At 45.2% G+C, this 24192-nt stretch overlaps 1 protein-coding gene across 3 annotated transcripts in view; it reads right to left on the reverse strand.

The window, feature by feature from the left end:
• EXPH5 (exophilin 5) overlaps positions 1-24192 on the reverse strand; it is an 80895-nt gene that overhangs the window by 49072 nt on the left and 7631 nt on the right. Inside the window, exon 1 of one of the 3 annotated variants that reach the window (XM_043579266.1) lies at positions 10350-10935. The exons of the other annotated variants lie outside the window; for them this stretch is intronic. The gene's annotated coding sequence lies outside the window, so the exon portion shown is untranslated. Of the gene's footprint in view, positions 1-10349; positions 10936-24192 lie in introns of those variants that run through there. 3 annotated transcript variants of the gene reach the window in all.

Genomic DNA, 24192 nt, shown 5'->3' on the forward strand with positions numbered 1-24192 from the left:
CCAACTCAAGCCCAACATTCCGGAAGTACCTTTAAGAAACTTAATGCTGAAATATGACATTCCCTCTCTCCCTACCCCTACCCACGCCCTGACCAATTATGCAAGCCAGAACGAAAAAAGAAAGAGACATTACAAACAGCTATTCAGTCTTTGCTTTCAGGACACAGAATGGAGAAAATGTCCTGACCGTTTCCCAAATGCCACCACCATGAAGAGTAGTGTCCCTGGGTCCCCATCTGGGATAACGGAGGTTCAGGAAGTCCGTGACTTGCAAAGCATTACCCACTGCAGAATTCAATGACAGGGTCAAAGCAAGTTTGATGCGGACATCAGTGAAGGCTCGTTGGTTTGCATCAGTTTGTAACACATTTTCAAAAAGAGTTAATCCTTGAAGTAACCCTTATCCAAATGGTTTCTGCCTTTTCCAAGTTCACTTTAGCAAACCTGTCTCATGATGGGTTTGGTTTAAACTGTTTTTCTCCATCTATCAACCTGACAAATCAACACTCCACATCTTCAGAAATTACTACAGAATCACATGGCCAAACTTTACTTTGAACATTTCCCCCTGAATCCCTGAACTAAATGTTCTCATTAGAATTATTACTCTGCTGATCAGTTATATCCAACACACATAATGTTTCATATGGTATTGTTTATCCAGAAGAGCCTATTAGGTTTTGCTTTTAGATGTAGTTACATTTATCTACCCAAACACACTCCAAAGAAGTACTCCTAGAATGATTCTGTAACAAAATCAGTAGCCGGGGTGCAATGAAGTATGACAGGCCAGTACAAATGCACGTGTCTACTCCAAATTAGGTAACTTGTTGATGGAAACTTAACATTCCTATGAAAGACATTTTACTGGTAACGTTGTTATGTGTTATTTGCTACCATTTTAATTTTCAGATTCTAGTATTTAAATTCTTCTTTCTTGGGAAGGGGCGCCAGGGTGACTCTGTTGGTTGGGCGTCTGACTTCACTCAGGTCATGACCTCATGGGTTCATGAGTATGAGCCCCGCGTTGGGCTCTGTGCTGACAGCTCGGAGCCTGGAGCCTGCTTCGGTTTCTGTGTCTCCCTCTCTCCCTGCCCCTCCCCCACTTGCCCTCTGTCTCTCTCTTTCTCTCTCTCAAAAATAAGTAAACATTAAAAAATTAGGGGCACCTGGGTAGCGCAGTTGGTTAAGCGTCTGACTTCAGCCAGGTCACGATCTCGCGGTCCGTGAGTTCGAGCCCCGCGTCAGGCTCTGGGCTGATGGCTCAGAGCCTGGAGCCTGTTTCCGATTCTGTGTCTCCCTCTCTCTCTGCCCCTCCCCCGTTCATGCTCTGTCTCTCTCTGTCCCAAAAATAAATAAACGTTGAAAAAAAAATTAAAAAAATATATTAAAAAAAATAAAAAAAAAAATAAATTCTTCTTTCTCAATAATCAACCAAATTTGGGATTATTCTTCATAATGTCTTCAATGCTTTATCATAAGGTCTCAATGGGTCTTTGGAGAAAAGGCCTAAACAAAGCTTTACGACACAACAAAAATGATAATGTAATATTGGCGGCTAGTGTGTACTTGAAGGGAGTATGTCTCAGCGCGTCAAGAAGAGGTACAGAATTGCACGCAACCTGTCAACAACCCACCCATTTCTCAGAAATGAAGTGTCAAAATGTAATGAGGCAGTCATGCTAGGTGTATTTTACAGACAAAAGGGGGAAATAAAAAGAACTGTTTACCTGGCATACATACGTAGGCGTGGCCTATTCTTTATGAACAATGACCTTAGATTTTAAAAGTCATCATCTATTTAGCTTTGAATCACTTAGGCCTCGTTTGCAAAAATGGTTGTTTTCTTTCAGGTAGGATAAAATAGTGCATGGCATAGAAGAAGAAAATTAGATGTCTGATTCCCTCATCGTTTTGTTTTGTTTTGCTTTGCTTGGAATCATTCTGGCCACTCTATTCTCATCACCAATATCCCCAAATAGGACTCAACAGTAATGAATTAAGCATGGTGGCATCGGAGAGACACGGGCCACTTTCCTAGCACATGGGCGGTCGTGAAGTGTTGGGAGCCTATCCCACTCACACACAAGGGGTCATGGGTAGTTGTGTTTTGGGTCATGGGATCCACGATTTTCCACATTCCTGGTCCTCATCAACTGAACCAGGAATTCGCTTGACCTAAAAGCTAAACAAGACAAAGAATGCTGCTGGGCCGATGTGCTCTATTTCGGTCAGTGATTAACAACTGAGTCATGTTCTTCCTCTTCACGTGTCTTGCAACCGTGATGGCAAGTGAGACAAACTGAAGTGACATAGCGTCTGCGAGTCTTGAACAGACTGAAGCCATGGGGCCGAGAGGAAAGTGGCAACAAGAGATGACATTGGGAGTAAACAGGGACAAGGAGAGCAGCGTCAGGGAGCCACCGACCGATAGATTACCACCCCACTGTTTGGTGCCAATCAGTGTTCCAGTTTCTAAAGACTGGCTGTGCAAGGTGACACTGTTCCTTGCGTCTCCTTACTGGCCCCGCCCCAGACTTCCAGTGAAGTGCCCAGCGCTAGGTAAACCAGCACCTGACCCTTATCACCTTCAAGAGCATAACGAAAGCAGCCGCCATAATCAACCAATGGGAATCTGCTCAAAGGGAATTCTTCAGTGTTGGGACAGGAGATCCTAAGTGTCAACAAAACGGACTTTGATTTGCCATTCTACAGTTTTTACTTTCTCTCTCTCTTTTTTTTTTTTTTACATTTTTTTTTTACCTTTATTTATTTTTAAGAAACAGAGTGAGACAAAGCATGAGCAGGAAAGGGGCAGAGAGAGGAGACATAGAATCTGAAGCAGGCTCCAGGCTCTGAGCAAGCAGTCAGCACAGAGCCTGATGCGGAGCTCGAACCCACGAACCGTGAGATCATGACCTGAGCCGAAGTCTGACGCCCAACCAACTGAGCCACCCAGGCGCCCCTCACCCAGCATTTTAAAGCAGCCATACTAGGATGTTACAGTGGGAGCCAGCCTGTCTCGGTTTTAGCTGGGGTGTGAAAGCAAGAGATTCCACACATCCAGGTGAATTGTGAGAAGACCAGTCAGGAGAACTTGCTTGGTAGGATTTATTAAACCGAAAAATGAAAACAAAAACCAAACAGCCAAAGCCTTTGCCCTATGTTTTACTGTGGCTTTACAGTTTCCAGTCTTATGTGTAAGTCTTTAACCCATTTGGGGTTGATTTTTGTGTGTGGTGTAAGACAAGGGTCCAGTTCCATTCTTCTGTGTGGGGGTACCCAGTTTCCCCTGAACCATTTGTTGAAGAGACTGTACTTTCTCCACTGTGTATTCTTGGCATAAAGATCAGTTGACATACTTGCATGAATTTATTTCTGGGCTCTTGACTGTGTCCCATTGACCTATCTAAAGATCTATCTTTATGCCAGTACCATACTGTTTTAATTACTGTAGCTTTGTAGTGTATTTTGGAATTAGAAAGTGTGCTGTGATTTCATGGATATGACACCAAAGGCAGGCAAAAATAGATGAGTGGGACTATATCAAACTAAAAATTAGCTTCAGCTCGGCAAAAGAAAGAATCACCAGAGTGAAAAGGTAACCTATGGGATGGGAGAAGACATGTGCCAAATAACATCTCTGATAAAGGGTTAATTTCCAAAATATCTAAGTAACTCTTACAATTTAATAGAAAAAAAACTAATAACCTGACTTAAAAATGGGCTAGGAGGCACCTGGGTGGCTCTGTTGGTTAAGCGTCCAACTCTTGATTTCGGCTCAGGTCAGGATCTCACGGTCGTAGGATCGAGCCCCATGTCAGGCTGTGCACTGACAACACAGAGCCTGCTTGGGATTCTCTGTCTCCCTCTCTCTCTGCCTCTCTCCCCCGCCAAAATAAATAAACAAACATAAAATAAAATAAAATAAAATAAAATAAAATAAAATAAAATAAAATAAAATAAAATAAAATAAAATAAATAAAATAAAATAAAATAAAATAAATAAAATAAAATAAAATAAAATAAAATAAATAAAATAAAATAAAATAAAATAAAAGGGCTAGGAACTTGAATAGACACTTCTCCAAAGAAGACATCCAGATAGCCGACAGACACATGAAAAGATGGTCAACACCACTCATCATCAGGGAAATACAAATCAAAACCACAGTGAGATACCACCTCACAACTTTTCAGAATGGTTATTTTAAAAACAAAACAAAACAAAGAAAATGTTGGCAGGGAGGAAGGCATTGGAACCCTTTAGTACACTGCTGATGGGAATGCAAACTGGTGCAGCCACTGTGGAAAACGGTATGGAGGTTCCTCAAAAAATGAAAAAATAGAATATGGTCCAGCAATTCCACTTCTGGGAATACATCTGAAGGAAATGAAAACACTAGCTCCAGAGATATCTGCACCTCCCATGTTCAAAGCAATATTATTCACAATGGTGGAAAGCTGTAGAAAGAATTAAATTCCGTCAACAAGTGGACTTTTTAAATGGGATAGAAACAAAAAAATAAATGTGATAGAAACATAGAACGGAACGTTCTCAGCCTTTAAAAAGAAGGAAATTCTGCAAATGTGACAACATGGATGAGCCTTGACGACGTTATGCTGAGTGAAGATAACCAGACACATAAGGACCAACATTGAGTGATGCCACTTATATGAGGTTTCTAATATAGTTAAACTAATAGAACCAAAGGATAGCACGGTGGTAGTGAGGGGGAGGGCGATGGGGAACCGCTAATCAAGTATAAAATTTCAGTTCTGCATAAACGAGTAAGTTCTAGAGATCTGCTGAGTAACACTGGGGCCAAAAGATAAAAACACTGCATTACGCACTGATAACCCTTAAGAGGGTAGAGCTCATGTTAAGCGTCCTTACCAAAAACAAGTCCAAAGCCTTCTTGTTAAGATTACAAGTCCCCTACCCCCACTGGGTCAGAAGAGTGGAGACTGAGAAGCCGCGAGCAGATTTTCTTTAGAGAGGGGGGCTTTAACAGCACCGTTGGGCTTTCATCTATGTTGCCGACAGTTTAGGGGAAAGGCTGCCTGGTGTCTGACTCCAGGGCAAGAAGACGAAGTTCCAGAAGCTGGTGCCAGCCGGCTCAGAGTAAAGGGAGACTGAAGGGAGGTTGCCCAGCTGGCAAGCAGTCCTCACTTCCAGGGTTTCTCGGGCAGAAACGCTGTGTGTGTTTCCCACGGACGAGACATGAACCCCCGAAGAGGCCGGGGAGGTGTGGGGTTCTCTTAGTTCATTTCCACCAGAGCTAGCTCAAGAGGTAAAAAGACCTTGGTGGAAAGAGGCTGTGGGCGAACCACTGGGCTCCTAGGGACACGGGGAGGTTGGGCAGAGAGCAGGGGACACCCGACACTTTCATCAAAAGCTGCAGGAGAACGGAGCCTAAAAGCCCCCACGTGAGCTCCAAGAGGCAAATGTAAACATCTGTCCGCCCAGAGAGTGTGGGCGCCATCCTACAGCCATCTCAATCACCCCCCACACCCCTACCCAAGCCTGTAACTCTCTGCCCACCCACCCACCCCCTACCTCCTCCCTTCAGGGCAGGGGGAGGTGGAGGCTTTGGGGGAAAGGGAGGATCATATCCCCGTCGCCGTTCTGGGCTTCTCCCTGATGCGCACAGTGAGTGTGTCAGGGGAATGGCTGCTGCTGGGAATGAGATGGGCATTAGTCAGGTACCAGCCGGTCTAATCACCATATTGACCGGAGACTGTTTTGTGGCTTCAAGTGACCAAGGACTTTTATTACCTAACGGCGAGCAGAAAAGTCATGGGACTGGTCATGTTTTGCCCAGTGGCAATTACAGGCAAAACCAGAGACGCTCTCTGATGTCCCAGGAGTCCGGCTTGGTCAACGTGACACTTACACGCATATGCGTTTTGTAACAATGCCTTTATGCAACAAATACTGTCTTGCAGCTAACGATTCTCACTTAGCATTATATTAAGAATGCTGTGCTACATCGATATTTTCTTATCATCCTATCTCGGTTCCATAATATATGTACCTACTCCCTTACTGTTGGATATAGTTGTTTTTAATTTTTCACAAGCAAAATGTTGAAATGCACACAGTTTAAACTTAGCGTTGTGTACCTCTACGATTAATTCCTTAGGATAAATTTGCTTGAAGTGGGATTGATGAGACAAAGGACAGACATGTTTCAGTGACTTATGAAATGACTTATCATTCAGTGACTTATCACAAAATTGCTCAGGAGAAAGGTGATATCAAAATTTTCTCCAACCAGCAGATTCTCTGTGAAGGAAAATTTCCCCATGTCTTTGCCAATGTGAATTATTATTGTTCTTAATAATCTTTGCTAAACTGATACCTGATAAGCAAAAAAAAGAGGGAGGGATTCATTAAAAAAGGTCTGATTACTGGAGAAGTTATTATTTTGTATGTTTTTTTTTATTTTTTTTAACGTTTATTTATTTTTTGAGGCAGAGAGAGACAGAGCATGAACGGGGGAGGGTCAGAGAGAGAGGGAGACACAGAATCTGAAACAGGTTCCAGGCTCTGAGCCATCAGCACAGAGCCCGACGCGGGGCTTGAACTCACGAACCACGAGATCATGACCTGAGCCGAAGTCGGACGCTTAACCGACTGAGCCTCCCAGGCACCCCTATTATTTCGTATGTTAATTGCATATGCGTGTGTGTGTGTGTGTTGTGACTTATCTGCTCAACACCTTTGCTTATTATTTTAACCCAGGTGTCATGGAAAATATCAGTTCTCTGAAGCTCAAGGCCAAGGACAAAACGGATGTCAGAATTGGTAACTGCTGGTATTCGTTTCAGAGTGTAGCTCTCAGACGGGCCCTATGTCATCAAGCAGGAGCTCAGACTGGCTCCTACAACAGACCACAGAGCAGGGCTGAATGTTGTCTTCAAATAGTTTTCTTGGTTGTTTACCTGCCATTATTCCTCTTGCTTCTGTTCAGGCTGCTTGGTAAATACAAAGAGAGGTGTTCTGTGGCCCCAGGACACAGACAGGATGGTCAGAGCCACACTCTAGCACTATGTTCACCTTTTCCCATCCAACTGCCCCAGACTGGCTTGGCTGCACAGAATCACTGTCTGAGCGTGTGTGAGGGTGCCGGGCCTGGAGAGCGGGGACACTCAGATGGTGGGTTCTGATCCCTTTGTTACTTGGGCTGATCAAGTAACATTTATGCGTCTCATTTTCCTCTCCCGTAAACTCAGTGCTTCGTGCCCAGACACCCGACTTACCCACGTGGACTTGTTTTCCACTGTCCTCCCATTTAAACCCCAGGGGCAACCATTCCAAACTCTATGGCCATGTTCTCCGGGCTTTTTCCCAAGTTACTCTCCTCTGCTCGCAATGCCCTTCTTGGCGTGTTCTTTGTCCCATCATTCAATTCAGTGCTGGCACTGAGCTAAAGGATTGAAAATAAAATGAATCTGGGGCGCCTGGGTGGCTCAGTTGGTTAAGCGGCCAACTTTGGCTCAGGTTATGATCTCATGGTCTGTGAGTTTGAGCCCCGCGTCGGGCTGTGCTGATGGCTCAGAGCCTGGAGCCTGTTTCAGATTCTGTGTCTCCCTCTCTCTGACCCTCCCCTGTTCATGCTCTGTCTCTCCCTGTCTCAAAAATAAATAAAACTTTAAAAAAATTTTAAAAAAGAACAAAATGAATCTAATCCAACTATAATGAGCATGTGAGTTTGCAAGGATGCCATAAACACACTAGGAGATGGCAGCTCTAACAGCAGGAAAGGACACGTACAAAATAGCTGTGTTACAACACGGGACATGATAGATTCTTAAAAGAAAAATAGTTTCTCTACTCACAACGCTTCTGACACTAAGTGCCCAGAGTTCGTGCAGACCCCATAGGTTCAGGGCTCAATCCCACAAGATCTGACCCCACTTCAGACACTCACCTCAAACCCAGGCTCCTAGTGCTTCTGACTGAGCACCCGAGGCCGCTCTTTTTGGATTTGAGAATCTGCTGGAAAAGCTCACAGAACTCGGGTAAAGTTTACTTATTATTGCCGACTTATTACAAAGGGTATTTGTAAAGGATACAAATGAACAGCCAGATTAAGAAATATATAGGACAGGGTCCAGACGTGTCCTGAGCAGGGGAGCTCTGTCCCCATGTCCCCATGAAGTTTAGGGTGTGCCACCTCCTGGCATGTGCATGCATTCTCATTGGCCAACCCACAAGCTCTCCGAACTTTGTTGTTTAGGGTGTTATAGAGGCTTCATTATGTAGGCACGGGTGATCTAACCATCAGCCATTATTGATTAAGTCAGTCTCCAGCCCGTACCCTGTCCACCTCTCCCTGGAGGTCACGGGTTGGGGCTAAAAGTTCCAATCCTGGTTCCTCTGACCCCAACTTCCAGGAGTCACAGACCCAGGTTAGGGTGAAAGGATCTTATTATGAATAACAAAAGACTCCTCTCATCCCTGCCACTCATGAAATTACAAGGGTTTTAGAAGCTCGATTCCAGGAACCAGAGACAAAGATCAAATATATATATTTCTTATTATATCACAATCATGTAATAGGAAACCAAGACTTTTGCCTCGCAATAATCAAGAAGGATATGATTAGTGCGGGGAAAGCATTGGCGGAGAGGGGTCGTAAAGGACAGGTGGGAATATACTTCCTGGAGTGTAAGCCCTACTAGGGCAGAGTCTGAATTTGCCACTGTTCCTCACTAGTGATGCTTGTTCTTCAGTGAATGATTGAAGGATTTCGAAAACAGATTGTGTGTGTGTAGGAAGGGGGTATAGTTGAAGATCGTCACTGGTAGAGAGAAATTTGAGCAAAGGAAGTTGCTTTTGTTTGTTTTTGTCTTATTTCTGTGTTCCTAGGAAGTTTTTATTTGCTGGCCTTGCATTAGGAGAAATCGTCCAAGCTTCCTCATGGAGGTCAGTCATTATCTATTAACATTTTTGTTACTATCCTGTGTCACTGGGCTATAAATAAGGGTCCCAGAGACTCTGAAGTTCTCTCAATTCCTTGTTAGACACACATGGGAGAAGGTTCAGTACTAAGATCATACAGGTCTTCTGGAGGCTTCCTACACTCTCTTATAAAGAACAGATTTTGGAGGGGAAGTTAAAGATTTCGTTTTGCGGGGGTGCCTGGGTGGCCCAGCGGGTTAAGCGTCTGATTCTTGATTTCGGCTCAGGTCATGGTCTTGTGGTCTCACGGTCGTGAGATTGAGCCCATCCTGTTTCCACGTGCTGAGTGTGGACCCAGCTTGGAATTCTCTCTCCTTCCCTTTCCCTCTCTCTCAAAATAAATAAATAAACTTAAAAATATTTTTCTTTTTCTGGCCTCATGTCTGTCACTCACACAGACACCAATACACTGGGTGACTGCTCCTCGATTCAGCAGATTCACCTAAATGCTGGAGATAAGGAGAATGACACATCACCTTTCGACACGCAGTTAACTCCTTTATCAGAAGTGATTCTGTGCCTCTCCAGTTATCATTTACAGATTAATATGTTCAGTGATAAAATGTAAACAGTTAGCCTAAATCTCATTCTCCATGTGCAACTTCAAAAAATTATTTTTGGCAATTTCTGCTTAAAAAAAAAAGTTAGCGAACACGTAGCAGAAGTTACTGAAGGTGAACAGATCCCTGGGGGTGTGGGGATGAAGGGAGGGGTGAGGAAACACCAAAGTCAGTCTGCCGTTACGCACAATACACAAACACCAGCCCCATTCTTTGGGAATTTAGTTCCCAACACTGACACCGGAATGGCCTTTCTGAATTGAAGATTTGCGCGTCTAACTGCCGATTAAAGTTCTGTAAGTGCGTAATGCAGATTTGGCACAAAGGGAGCGTTAAGAAGCCGGAATTGGGAGTCTTTCTCCCCTCATCCGCAGCCCGCTCATCCGCCTCTCACCGCCAACCTGTCCGTCTCTCTCTCCAAAACCCCTGCCACCCATTAGTTACTTGGTCATGTGCAGTATACGGTTTCAATTTTCATGCCCTGTCCGCCCAAAGAGATTATACATTTCTTGGGTTCTACACTCTGCGTTTACCGCAACAGGTCCTCAAAATACTTGTCAAGCAGGTCTTATTTGAATGAAATGAAAATGTCACTAATCTGGATCCCCAAAGAAGCTGCCATTTATTTAAGTAAACTCCCGTCACGGTAAACTTGGCAAGGGGCATCTTTTCCCTTGCTCGTCATGCCTGCTGATGGCACCGCGTTCAGCCTGGCTGCTTTGAACCTAGAGACATACGTCCGGTATATTCACGCGGGTTCTCGACTATCCGGGCCAGACGAGCTGCCAGGGGCTCCGTCCTGGCGCACAGCAGCTTACCTGGTCGGTGTTCGGTGGCACGGGGTAGAATGATGCCTTTCTCTCTCTCTTTAGTGACTCGGGACAAGCTTCGAAACCGAGATCGCGGGTGCCCGAGCCTGGAGGACGGTGGCGCACCGGAGAGAGGAGACTCCCCCCTCGTGCTGACCCGTACAGAGAAGGACACTGTTACCAGGTCAGCCTGCCGCTTCTTCACGAAGGGAAACAGCGCTTGAGATGTCTTGTGTTTTGTGTTTTTTGTGTTTTTTGGCCTTTTCTTTTTGGAGGGGAAGAGGGCCTTAATGATCAGTCAGCCTCAATTAGTTTTGCTGAGCACGGGAGCGAGCAACAGCTCCCGACAGGAGTCCCAAGGTGACGGGGAGGAAATGAAAGCACCTGCAGGTTCCTGTGGCTGCCTGGGCGCCTGCTGTCTGGCAGGCTGTTCACCTCGGCCCGCCGCGTGGTGGTTCCTGTGGGTCAGTCCCTCCTCGGCCGTCAGGCGGCTGCTGGCAGCCTCTGCCCGAGAGTCCTTGACCAGGCCATCTGGACCCGGGGAGCGAGTTCCAGTCTCCCTTGCCAGGACTCTGCTTTGAATTCCGCCCACCCCTCCCTGGACGGCGATCCAGGCCTAAAACGTGACCTTCGTTGCCAAGAGGTAAAGTACATCCTGAGATGAAGTAGCTCGATGTTTAAAAGGTGGTGGAGGAATTGTCCTTTCGCACTCTCTGGACTCACAGAGCGTAGAATTTACTGGAATCTCCCAGTTTCAGTGTAAACAGCAGGCCAAATGTCAAAAGCTCCTCAAAGTGAGAAACCTGAGTTCACAAGAACGGTCCTTTCTCCCTTCTCCAGCCGATCAGCCCCAAGGCCTGCTCATTTAATTTTCCAAATATCTCTCGAGCCTTTCCCCTTCTCTGCATCACCAGTCGAGTCCCCTACACATACCTCGTGTCATCCTGGCGTCAGCCGCACCCAGAGCCATCTACCACTGACGGTCACTCTACTGCGACAGGCATCCCAGTGGCTCCACAGGCCTTCAGTTTGTAGCGAGCCCTCTGGCCGGGGACTGGCTTGCACTTAGTATTCTAGTGATCCTCACTCCTGGCGATGCCCGTAGGTCCCCGCAGTCCTCCACACCCCGTGTCTTCCCTACCGCCGTTTGCCCCATTCAGAATCTGCTTCCCACTTCTGTTCACCCCACACCCCCTTCCAGACTCAAGTTGGGCATCGTCTCCTCCTCCACGTCTTCCCTGAGACCTCACGTGGGGTTAAATGACCTCTGTGTCCCTGTGCACAGCTAGCTTATTGTCTGACTTGTTACAGGAGATGAGCTGTTTTTTTTTTTTTTTTTTTAATGTTTGTTTATTTTTGGGAGGGGGAGAGGGGCAGAGAGAGAGAGAATCCCAAGCAGGATGTGTGCTGTCAGCACAGAGCCCCATGCAGGGCTTGAACCCATAAACCGTGAGATCACGACCTGAACCAAAATCCAGAGTTGGACGCTTAACCGACTGAGCCACCCAGGCGCCCTTAGAGACGCTGTTTTAAAACGTTCTCCCTCCCCGGTTTTGTATCTCTGGTACTAGGGTCACAGCAGAATCTCAAGGACATCTGCTAAATAATGAGAACTGCTCCACAGAAGTGCTGCTGAATCCACGATACGGGGAAAAAAAATCTATCTTATGGGGCTCTCACCCTAAGAGGAACACAGGGGTACCCAGCCTCTGACCCCCAGTGCTGCAATGCACCACGAGGAGGGTTCTGGGGCAGCGACAGGCTCCACAGACAAAGGCCTTAACGCTGCCAACAGGAGCTCGTCACGCCTGGAAATGCCAAGAGAAAGACGTGAAATGGCAGTGCAAGTGCCAACACCTGATGCTGACGACTGACCGACCTGCAATTAAAACGTCCTGATGACTGCTGCATCCCGGGAGGGTAGGCAGGTCCAAGCCAAAGGAGGTGGGGCCCCTACCTCCCCAAGAGACCCAGGCCCCTAAAGGTGAAGAAGCTTCCACTTTTGCCACCCGTGAGTGGCCTGGAACACCTCACAGAGGAAGGTCAGATGAGCTGAGAACAGAAAAGCCTTTTTATCAACTTTCACGATGAGACTATTGTTGTTTGGAAGCACGGCTGGGAATTTGTGCCATTTACAACACTGGTTAGTGGGTCCTTGGACCCATGGGAATTGTTTCTAATAAGAAAAGTTACAATAAGAACGTATGTATCTTTTTGGGGCCGTGAGCGCTCCTGAAGCACCCGTAAGGCCCAGAGCAGGGTGTGGACCGTTGACACATGGGGTAAATGACAAGCAGCTGGGCGAGAGGCTGGACTCAGAGCTGCGCGGAACCCGGGTACAGAACGCCAGGCAGAGCGAGGCGAGGGTGGGGTACGGTGTGCTTTGAAGGTGGAGACAGCTACCCTGCAGGGAATATGTTACTCATAAACCTTTTAAAGGCTTTTGCCTGGACGGCGGTGGCCAAGCAATTAAACTGCTGTGGACAGACATGACCTAATTTATTGGCCCTTCCAGCTGCCTTGTGTGGAGCCGGGGTTAGTCTCACTTACAAATAAGAATGTGTTTGGACGGGATGGGGGGTGGGTGGGTGCTGAGAATAGGGGAGAGAGTGATGTCCTTAAGGAGGGAGGGGGAGCCCCAGGAAGCGGAGCAGAGAGAGCAGGAGCGTGGCCAGGCCCTCCCTGACACGCTCCCCAACGAGGAACGAGCCCAGCGGAGCTGTGGTGTTTTACCCGCTCTGAGGGGTGAAGCACCAGTACCCACGACTGAGGGGCAGCTTTCAGAAAGCAGAGCACACACGTGGCTTCTGTGCATCCTGACCGGGAGCCGCCACATGCACAAATGCACAGGAATTCGGCCGGCAGCTTAGACTACCCTCAATTATGCACAGTTCAGAAACCAATTTTTTTAAAAAAAGTTTATTTTTTGACAGTGAGCGAGCCTGAGCAGGGGAGGAGCACAGAGAGAAGGGGACAGGGGACCCCAAGCAGGCTCTGAGCTGTCAGCACGGAGCCCGACGTGGGGCTTGAACTCTCGAACTGTGAGATCATGACCTGAGCCGAAGTCGGACGCTCAATTGACCGAGTCACCCAGGCACCCCCTCAAAAAGCTGTTTTTATATAGCTTGCTGTGATCTGGAAGCAAAGAGGAAAACCACACATAAAACACACAACAGCAATTTTTTAAAAAATAGGCTGTTAAAAGTTCTGCAGTTTAGGGGTGCCTGGGGGGCTGGGTCAGTTCAACGTCCGATGCTTGGTGTCTGCTCAGGTCACGATCTCACAGTTTCATGGGACTGAGCCCTGCGTGGGGCCCCACGCTGACAACACAGAGCCTGCTTGGGACTCTCTCTCTACCCCTCTCCCGCTCACTCTTTCTCTCTCAAAATAAATCAACATTAAAAAAAATGTTCTGCAGTTTCAAAGCCTAAAAATAAAAAGGGAAAAACCTGGGTCCCCAGCTGAGCTCTGCCACGATTTAAATGAACATGCTGGCTGTTTTTAGGGGATTTCATATAGACCCACAGATGGTCCTTGGCCATCGGGAAGCCTGTGACGATTTTGTCTGCGGAGCTCCGGGGCCCTGCTGCCACTCCTGCCTGCCTGTCAGCTACATTTGACAACCATTAAGGATGCCCACTTAACGGCGGTGGGGGGGAGGGGGGAGCCTCGATTCGTGGGCAGCCTCGGGGCTCACGTGGATGGTGAGCTCACTGGTGTGGCTGCCGGGGTGGGACTGATGGAGATCACAGGGGCCCTCGACCTGACCCCACACTGCCACTGCGATGAACTCTGATCACATGTCCTCTCAACTGCCATTTAATGCCCTTAAAACTGAGGTATTAATTTCCCTTTGAACCTACACTTGTCCACCCGCCTCCACCATCCCTTGCCCGGAGCACTTCACCCACAGGGCCACAGAACATGGGGCACAAGAGCCTTGGGCACCGCCAAAGTCCCGTGTTCAAGTCCCACATCTTCCAACAGACATAACTATGTCCTGAGACTCTTTGAGAAAAGAGAGAAATCAGGCTAATAATTTCTGGGGAAAACAAGGATAATCATATTCATTCTTTCTACCTTATTTAGGGGGCTCAAGTGCACCCCGTAGGCTTTATACTAGTGCATATAGTTAAGATGTCACCAGTCAAGTATTCCTGAATAATCACAGCATCAGCACAGAGAGGTACATAATTCCTTCCTCTTGCCCCCAGCCAATCTGTACTGACCCCAGGCTGTTTTTCCCTTTCAGAAACTCCTTGGGCTTCCCCGTTGGCTTCTTTATCTGTTCCCTCCTACTTCCTGACCTTGAACATGACCACTCAACAGTCAGTGTGCAGGACCTGTGGCTACAGCAAGACAGCAAGTTCCCAAGAACAGGAACTAAGCTGCTTGTGGATATTACAGTGTTTGTGTTTGTGCATAACCCACACTTAGTGGGCAGTGAAACAAAACAAAGCAACAAAAAGCAAAAAGCACTTCTTCCCGTTGCCAGACTAAACAACTCCAGGGACAGAAGGTTCCCTTTTGATCCTACCAAACAGTTTTATTTTATTTTATTTTTTGATTAAAAAAATTTTTTTAAATGTTTATTAATTTTTGAGAGACAGACACAGCATGAGCAGGGGAGGGGCAGAAAGAGAGGGAGACACAGATTCGGAAGCTGGCTCCAGGCTCTGAGCTGTCAGCACAGAGCCCGACGCAGGGCTCGAACCCACGAACCATAAGATTATGATCTGAGCTGAAGTTGGACGCTCAACAGACCGAGCCACCCAGGCGCCCCCCTACCAAGCAATTTTAAAGTGGGAAAGCACTAGAAACAAGGTTCCTTACATCTGACACAGGCACAGCCCTCTCCATTGTCCTTTGCTAGGACTCCTGGCTCTCCCCTCCCAAACCACAGGGTTTCCGGAAAATCAACACTCCCTGAAGTTGTGCAAAGGAGTGTAGGAAAGATGTGCCAGGAGGAGTCAGTGCCCGATGCCCAGGCAGCCAGGCTGGGATTGCTTCCTGCACAAGGGAGTCATCTAGGGAGCTTTAAAAAGATACCCATGCCCAGCCTGATCACAGGCCGATTAAGCCAGAATGTCAGGGTGGGGGCCTGGCATTGGTTAATTTTGAGAGCTTCTCAGGTGGTTGTCATTTCAGCCAGGTTTGAGAACCCATGTCTTAGCAGAGCCTGTGGGCCAGGACCTGTCCTCATAGAGACCAAGAAGACAACAAGTATCTTAGTGCACAGGTGGGCACACAGAAAGCAAGTGCAAGCCCCTTCTTAGCACCTGCCACACCAACACTGTATCACTTTTAGCTGAACTAGATGGTCTATGGCCCCTGCTCAGGAACTGCAGTTACTACACTTGCCCCCAGAGGGTGCTGCAGACTGACCCTAAGGCAGACCATCTACGGGCTGGCCAGAGAGGTGTCATGTGACCTGGCATGATGGTCATGTCCATGAGGAACCGGACCAGAGAATGTGAAAAGCAGCAGCCAAACAATCAAGGGCATGCTAAGAGGGCAGTGTGGGCTGTGACGTGCAAGCAGAGAGTGTGGCTGGTCCCTGGAGCCGTGTTGGTTCCCCACGTCCTTCAAACTCCAGTTTCAGTCCACGTGTAACCTTTCTACAAAGCCCTCTCTACATTAGGTGCCCTTAGTGAGACTCCTTTCTACCCAAAGACCCTGACTCACAGGAGCAAGATGGAAACTGGGCAGGACACGGGAAGTAGAGGCACGGAGAAGCAGCAGCCCGGAGAAGGCAGAGCAGAAGGCGGCAACTCCCAAAATGTGCCGAAGTGAGGGGAATGGTGAAACAACACAGATTGACCATGGACAGTTGTACAGGATAACAGGAAGGAAAATGCATTAAGAATTATCTGGCAGGAAGCAAAGCTTTAGCAATTTAAGCCTGGGCTGCAGACTCTACAGGGCGAAGGAAGAGGACAACAGGAACAGGAGAGAAAAGACAACAAGGAACTGTCCTTCCCCTGCTCTGCTCAGTGCTGCTGGCCCATGAGCTCTGCAAGCTGAATCTCTAGGCTGTCACCACCAGTCAGCTGCTTCCAGCAAGACACTGGCAGGAGACTGGAGGGCGAGAAGAAGGAAGAAGTCAGGGTTTTCTCCTCCTCCGCTTCATGCAAAACTTCTGGCAGTGATTGCCTTCCCCATGCCTCCAAATCCCCAGACAGGCCTGCACGGTTGGCTGCAGTTTCTCTCGGGGCGGGGGCGGGGATCATAGCCTAGGCTTGGATAACACCACCTGCTCACTTTTCCTCCCCAACCAGGGGTGTGCCAGAGCTGGCTTGTACTGGCTCACAAGGGCAGATTGTTAAATACTCAGGAATTTTGCAAGCTGGTTGTTAAACTAATGCTAGCTGGAAATTGGCCAATGCTACAAATCAAGGCTTTTTTTTTTTTTTTTTTTCTCCAGGGGGAGCTAGTTACCAGCACACTGCTGCCTCCAGGCTTCCTGTAGCTGCCAGTCTGAGTTTTGCCTCAATGTTCCCTGATTGGTATCTCTTTTTACCACCCTGTAACCAATTCACTGCACTACATTCTATTTTACATGAGGACTACTTTCTGTTTTCCTGGTGGGACCGTGATTGATGTGCCGACGATGATATCCTCAAGAGTTGTGTGCCAGCTCCCTTGTGAGAGGTAAACATTAAATTCACAACATGCGAGTTTTAATTTTGTTTGCTTGTTTGTTTAGTAATCTTGTTAATCACTTATCCTTGTGATTAATTTTTTTAACGTTTATTTGTTTTGAGAGAGAGAGAGAGTGTGCGTGAGCCCAAGAGCAGGGGAGGGGTGGAGAGAGACGGAGACTAAGGATCCCAAGCAGGTTCCTGGCTGTCAGTGCAAAGCCCCCCGACGTGGGACTCAATCTCACAAACCACGCTATAAGATGATGACCTGAGCCGATGTCAAGAGTTGGACGCTTAACCAAATGAGCCGCCCAGGTACGCCTCCTTGTGATTAATTTCTAAAGCAGATTAATTCTGTTATACATTAAAAACTTACATCATCTTACCAGGGTACTGGTTTGACTGTCAAAAGAACCAAAAAGACAACCAGGTCACTTGAAGCAGATCTCAGGATGAATGGTCTACCTTCAGTTGGGTTGGCTACCTGGCATAGAAAACGGGAAGAGGAAGAAAACTGAAACATGACCTATTATCTATGTGAATTAATAGATGTACAAATCACACTTCTCTGTACAAGAGCCTCTTCCCTACAATTTCCTTCTTAGTTTCACGATAGCTGATGGCATAGGATTTGCCTTACCAACACTTTATTGCTGTTATTATGTTTTCCCCAGTTCTTTCTCTAAAAGGAACAACCACAGGCCTTAGAAGTAGATGGAAATAAATTTGCTAGCCATTTGGGGAAAAAAATCAATTTGCAGAATTATCCTACTCTAAAGATAAAATATATATCAGATCATTAATAAGTGAGCTTTAAAATTTTTTTTAATGTTTATTTATTTTTGAGAGGGGGAGGGCAGAGAGAAAGGGAGACACAGAATCTGAAGTGGGCTGCAGGCTCCAAACTGTCAGCACAGAGCCCATCATGGGGCTCAAACTCACGAACCCGTGAGATCATGACCTGAGTCGAAGTCGGATGTTAACTGACTGAGCCACCCAGGCATGTCAAAAAAGTTAGTTTTTTAAAAAGATTTTAAAAGGTAGAGGTGAATGAATGTTGACCTAATCTCTAGATGGTAGAACTTTCTAATCTTAAAAAGAACATTTTTTAAAACCTAGTACATTTTAGGGGCGCCTGGGTGGCGCAGTCGGTTAAGCGACCGACTTCAGCCAGGTCATGATCTCACGGTCCGTGAGTTCAAGCCCTGCGTCAGGCTCTGGGCTGATGGCTCGGAGCCTGGAGCCTGTTTCCGATTCTGTGTCTCCCTCTCTCTAACCCTCCCCCGTTCATGCTCTGTCTCTCTCTGTCCCAAAAATAAATAAACGTTGAAAAAAAATTAAAAAAAAAAAAAACCTGGTACATTTTGTTCTATAAAGATGGAAAAAAAATTCCTTATGAGTCAGATAAACAGAAGTGAAAACTGAAAACTGGGAAATGTATTTGTAATAAACAGGACAAAAGTCAATTTCCTTAAGTATACAGAAATATACAAATCAATAAAAAAAACATACACACAATGAGATACTATGTCAGACGGAATCTAATCTCCCCAGTTACTCTCCTTTCTTGTTTTGTTGTGGGCAGCAAAGTATTCAGTTTCAGGGGAGGGATCATGATTGGTCTAAGCCAAACATCTGAATCCCACTTCCTGGTTTCTCAATTCCCTTGTAGCAAGGGTGGCCTTATGATACGGTTCTGGTCAATGAGACATCAGGAGGAATCTACTGGGACGGCATACGGGAAAGCTTTTACTTTCATGATAAATGGCAGGTATAATTGGCTCCACCATCTTCCCTTCTTCATGGGGACAGAAATGTGATGTTCAGAGCAGTTGCAGCCATCTTGTGTCGCAAGACACCATCCTGACATCCTACACCACTAACCCAGCTAGTGGTTGCCTACTTTTAGATATGCTGTTATGTCAGAAAAATTTGTCCCAAATTTGTTAAAGCCATGGTTAGATCCGTTATGTATGACAAAAAGCATTTTGAACTAGGCAAAGGTATGAATGGACAACTCACAAACCATGAAATGTACACATATGAAAAAAGTTCAAGTTCATTATAACCAGTGCTAGAAATTAAATTAAAATTTTCTTTCTTTCTTTTTTTTCCTACAAAATTAGCAAGGATTTTTAAAAATAATAATACCATCCAGGTCTGGGAGGGTAAGATAAAATAGTAGGCTTCCCACACTGCCGGTCAAGGTGAAATTTGGCATAACATTTTTAGGAAAGTAATTTGGTAACAGGTCACAAGAATTTAGAAAATGTGCTATAAACTAATGATTCTACTTTGTGGAATTTGCCCTACAGAAACAATTTAAATGGAATTAACAATGTTATCACAAAGGTTTGTCACAGTGTTATCTAATAAAGCAACACGAAGCAAAAAATAAGAAAAAATTGGGGCGTGTGGCTCAGTCGGTTAAGCGTCTGACTTCAGCTCAGGTCATGATCTCACAGTTCTTGAGTTCGACCCCCACATCGGGCTCTGTGCTGACAGCTCAGAGCCTGGAGCCTGCTTTGGATTCTGTGTCTCGTTCTCTCTCTACCCCTCTACCCCCATTCTGTCTCTCAAAAATAAATAAATGTTAAAAAATTTTTTATTTTAAAAATAATAAAAAAATCAAAGTGGCTAAAATATTAAAAGATTAAATTATAAAATATATATAAAACAGTATGCAGCCGCAAAAAATGTTGACTATGAATCTTTAATTTGAAGGGGTGATTTTTATGTTAGATGTTACATAAATAAACAAAAGCATACACAATATGATCACAACTATATAAAGTCAATGTGGGAGAAAACAGTTTGATGGTTCCTAAAAAGTTAAATACAGAGTTACGAAATATCACAGTAATTCCACTCCTGGGTCTATGCTCAAAAGAACTGCAAATAGGGACTCACATCCTTGTAGGTGAGCTCATAGCAACACTATTCACAATAGCCAAAAAGCGGAAACAACCCAAATGTTAATCAACAGAAGAATGGATAAACAAATTGTGGCATGTACATACAATGGAATATCATTTGGTTATAAAAAAGCACAAAGTGTAGATAAATCCTACAAGGTGAATCAACCTTGAAAATATTAAGCTAACTAAAGCAGATGCAAAAAGTTACATATTGGATGGTTCCATTTATATGAAACATCCCAAATAGGTAAATACAAAGAAACAGAAAGCAGATGGCTGATTACCAGTAACTGGGGGAGGGGAGGTGGGGGTAGTGGGGGGGGGGGGTAGGAGGAGGGGCTGAAATTAAGAAGAACTAATGGGTTTCATTTGGGGTGAAGAAAACATTTCCAGCCTTGTGCCCAATTATCCCAACATCATCTGTTGAAAAGACTATCCTTCATTGAATTGCCTTTGCACCTTTGTAAAAAAAAATATGTGTCTGTGTGTGTGTGTGTGTGTATCCATTGGTTGTATTTTGGGGTCTACTTCTGGACTCTATACTGTTCTATTAATCTAAAGGTCTTTCCCTTCACAAATACTATGCTATGTTGATTACAGTAGCTTTACAGTAAAGCCTTAAAATCTAAGTACTGTGATTCTCTCAATTTTATTCTTCATTTTCAAAATTGTTTTCTCTATTCAATTCCCTTGCTTTTCTAATGGTTCATTCCTACTATATGGAAACTCAATAGATTTTGTTTATTGATCTTATCTCCTATCACCTTGCTACATTTACTTCTTAATTCCAGGACTTTTTTTTTTTTTTTTTGGCAGATGTTTTTGGGGGATTTTCTTTTTTCTTTTTTAACATTTTTAAAAATGTTTTTATTTATTTTTGAGAGAGAGAGAGAGACAGAATGTGAGCTGGGGAGAGGCAGAGAGAGAGTGAGACAGAATCTGAAGCAGGCTCCAGGCTCTGAGTTGTCAGCACAGAGCCTGATGCGGGGCTGGCTCAAACTCACGAGCTGTTGAGATCATGACCTAAGCCACAGTCAGACGCTTGTACATCCTTGTACAAAGATTGTACATCCTTGTTTTGTTTCTGATCTTTGGGAAAAAGCATTTAGTCTTTTACCATTAGATATGATGTTGGCTATAACTTTTCTTGCAGATGCCTTTCATCAGGTTCTATGTCTTTCTTGCCAAGAGTTTTTATCATGAATGCGTGTTCAATTCTGTCAAATGCTTTTCTGCATCAATTAATGTGATCACACTTTTGTTCTTTAGACCGTCAGTACGGTGGTTTACAGTAATCTATTTTAAAGTACTGAACCAGCCTTACTGTTACAGGTTAAATTGTGTCCTCTAAGAAAGACATAGGAGAGTCCTAACCCCCAGTTCCTCAGACTATGACCTTATTTGGAGATAGGGACTTTACAGAGCTATTCAAATTAAAATGAACTCATTAAGGTGTGCTCTAATCCAATAGGACCGGATGTCCTGATCAAAAGGGGAAAATGTGGACAGAGACAGACGCATACACCCCCTGTGAAGACTGGTGTTACACTGCCATGGGCCAAGGAACTACCACAAACGAGGAGACAGCCAGTAACAGATCCTTCCCGAGTGCCTTCAGAGGGAGCACGGCCCCTCCCAAAACCTGGACAACACATCTTCTTAACAAATCTGGAGAACAGAGCTGTGGTTGCCGGGTTACTCTTCCGTCTGCCCCCAGCCCCCTTCCCCCTTCCACTGCTGTGAAATGCACTGTTTTAAAGTTAAAACCAAAGCAACCTTGATAGAAATACAAAACACCACAACCTTTCCTTGGGAAGTGGGGAGTTTGGTCACGGCAGCCCCCAATTTCCTCTTTCATCTAGAAAGCCTAATGCACGTGGAATGAGGAAGCTGGCTCCTGTGGTATGCCAAGCTGAGACTTTAAGTATGGCCTTTAAACAGGGCCATTGACAATGCCAATAAGGAAACATTCCTGAGGAAAGAGAGGTGAGCCTACAGCTCTCAAATATGGGGCCTATGCAGAACTAACTGCAGAAAAACAGACCCAAATTGCTCCAGCAGGGCTCAAAGCCAGCTGGTTCAGACTTAAGACTCATGTGTGCCAACAGGAATAAAAATGTTTTCTGACTAGGCTTAACCTGACCTTTTTTTTGTCCTTGGCTTCCCCAAACCTTTCTTTCCCTTACTTCGCATTCCTTCACAGACATAAGTTAAGGTCCAATTAATTAAAGCATCTACTAGGTGTGTGATACTCTCCATCCCTAAGACAATCCTTGACCATGTCAAGATTGACTGTACAGAACCTAACGTACCCACGGATATATTAACATTACAATATGTATAAAACATAATCAAGAAAAGGGCAGAAAAACATCCAGGTATTTTTTTAAGACAAATTATTTTGAAAGATATGAAGTTTAAAAAGATAGTCAAATATTTTGTATTTATTATCAAAAGAAATAGCCATCGGGGTATCTGGCTGGCTGGGTAGGTAGAGCAAGTGACTCTTGACCTCAGGGTTGTAAGTTCGAGCCCCATACTGGTATAGAGATTACATAAAAAATATAAAATCTTAAAGAAAAAAGAAATAGCCATCATTTTTAATAACCCATAATAATTATTAGAAATCAAATAATAGGAAAATGGTTAGAGTCCCTTTAAATATCATGCCCAAGAGATAGCCATCTTAACAGTTTGGAGCATATCCTTACAAAATGCATACATGCTTTTTCTTTTTTTTTCTTCAATGTTTAATTTTGAGAGAGACAGAGACAGAGAGACAGAGTATAAGCAGGGGAGGGGCAGAGAGAAAGGGAGACACAGAATCTGAAGCAGGTTCCAGACTCTGAGCTGTCAGAGCCTGACGGAGGGTGCGAACCCATGAACTGAGAGATCGTGACCTGAGCCGAAGTCAGACGCTAAACGGACTGAGCCACCTAGGCACCACACATACATCCTTTTTAAAACATAAATGGTTACCTGCAATTTTTTCTATATATGGCAAATAACCACCGGTTGTACCCTAACATCCATTAGGCCCTTTTTTTTTTTTAATGTTTACTCTTTGAGAGAGAGAAGCAGAGAGCATGAGCCGGGGAGGGGCAGGGAGAGGGAGACACAGAATCTGAAGCAGGCTCCGGGCTCTGAGCCGTCAGCACAGAGCTGACGTTCAAGCCCCAACGTGGGGCTTGAACCCACGAACCGCGGGATCATGACCTGAACCTAAAACAAGAGTTGGACGCTCAACTGACCGAACCACCCAGGCGCCGTTTTCAGGCCCTTTTCTTTAATGATATTAGTTGGGCACATAGCAAGCTGGAATTGTATGTTCTCTAATTTCATAGTCAGTGTAAATAAGAGGGCTTTTTAAAAATTATTATTTTATTTTCTAAAGTTATTTCTACAGCAAACGTGGGGCTTGAATTCACGACTCTGAGATCCAACGTCACACGCTCTTCTGACTGCGCCAGCCAGGCGCCCTGGAAATGAGAGTTTTCAAGTGAAAACATCTGTCCTCTTACAAGCTAGATGGGCGGTGTAGGGCTAATCACTCCAACATTTGCACGCCATGGTGGGAGGCAGTGCTGTGTACTAATTAAGTGCACACGGACTTCACAAATCCAATACTCCCTGCACTATTATCTCAACCACGTTACTTATCTTCCCTACCCTTCCCCTGCAGAATGGAGATTAACAAAAAGAGCCCTTAACTCATCAGAGGGGTGTGAGAATTAAAATGAGAAAGTGTACATAAAGAGTTCAGCACAGAGCAAAGGCTAAATAAATATGGGCTATTACTACTGTCATTATCATTAGGTTTTGACAAAGATAAAAATACTTGCTCTGGGGGCACCTGGCGGGCTCAAGTCGGCTGAGCATCGGACTTCGGTTCAGGTCATAATCTCACGGTTCGTGGGTTCAAGCCCCCCATCGGGCTCTGTGCTGACAGCTCAGAGCCTGGAGCCTGCTTCGGATTCTATGCTCCCTCTCTCTCTGTGCCCCTCCCCCACTCTCCCTCTGTCTCTCTCTCTCTCTCAAAAAAAATAAATAAATAAACATTAAAAAAAATACCTGCTCTATCAGATTATGATGAGGCTAAACAGATATGAAAGACTTTAAAAGCTAAAAGAGTTATAATGTCACAAAGGCTAAAAAGGACACTGTCCCCAAACCTTGCAGTACTATAGTCATCCCACATGTACTGCACAGGGAGACCCATCCATGGCAGTAACTAGACAGGAGAATGCGTTTGACAGAAAGAAGGCCCCTAGGATTAAAGGAATTAATTAAATT

This window comes from Prionailurus bengalensis, chromosome D1 (genome assembly GCF_016509475.1).
Source record: "Prionailurus bengalensis isolate Pbe53 chromosome D1, Fcat_Pben_1.1_paternal_pri, whole genome shotgun sequence".
Classification (NCBI taxonomy): domain Eukaryota; kingdom Metazoa; phylum Chordata; class Mammalia; order Carnivora; family Felidae; genus Prionailurus; species Prionailurus bengalensis.